The sequence below is a fragment of the Oryzias melastigma genome, linkage group LG23, assembly GCF_002922805.2.
Source record: "Oryzias melastigma strain HK-1 linkage group LG23, ASM292280v2, whole genome shotgun sequence".
NCBI classification, from domain to species: domain Eukaryota; kingdom Metazoa; phylum Chordata; class Actinopteri; order Beloniformes; family Adrianichthyidae; genus Oryzias; species Oryzias melastigma.
Window position 1 is genome coordinate 21858414 of NC_050534.1, and position 914 is coordinate 21859327.

Consider the following 914-nt stretch of genomic DNA (forward strand, 5'->3'; position numbering starts at 1 on the left):
ACACAATGTGTCAATGTTGGTTTAAATAAGGGTCAAATCTGTGTCAACTTTTTCTAAGAAATGTCTTTAATTCTATCAGAAATAAGGTTAAAAACATCTCTAATGTCTCCAGTATTTTCCTGGAACGAACAGTAAAACAGATTTTTCCATCAGTGGATAACAAAAGAGAAAGATTCAGCCAGGATTTAAAATAGTCATAAAAATATTATTACAATATTCCAGAGTTATTCCTCATCACTGATCTAGAATCAAATGAAGTTTCTATTTAATATCATCAGTAAACATTCATTATTATAAATAATATATTTGTGGTTCAAATCTGTGTCCTTGTAACAGTTAAACTAAACAACAGATATCATCATTAGAATAGAAAACATAATAATATTTAACATCACAGTGACCTTAAATGACAGATCTGTGGACTCCAGATCCTCCATAGATTCTCCAAGAACAGATTTCCTTCTTCTGTCAGATGAACACATTCTGTCTGTTGATCCGTTCTCCTTCATTCTCTGTTGTAATGTCTGCAGATTGTGTTTGTCAGAGTCTTCGTCCTTCAAGATCTTATCAGGTTAGATGAACAAGTTGGGTTCAGAACGTGAGACATTAGAAGGAGGACAAATTTTTACAACAGCTTCAAGTTCAAGATCCTTTTGGAACTCTGATCTCCTTGATCTTTTTTTTGTAAAACACGAAAACAACAACATCAACAACAACAACAACAACAACAAGAACAACAACAACAATGAAAGAAATAAGAATCAGATCAAGAAGATCCAAACTGTCTCCCACTTTGTCATCTTCCTCCTCTCCTTCTTCAACTTCATCTCCTTCATCTTTGACTCCTGCAGAGACAGTTATGATGATGATGAAGATCAGAATGTTCTCCTCTTCCTCATCAGCTGCTTCCTGCA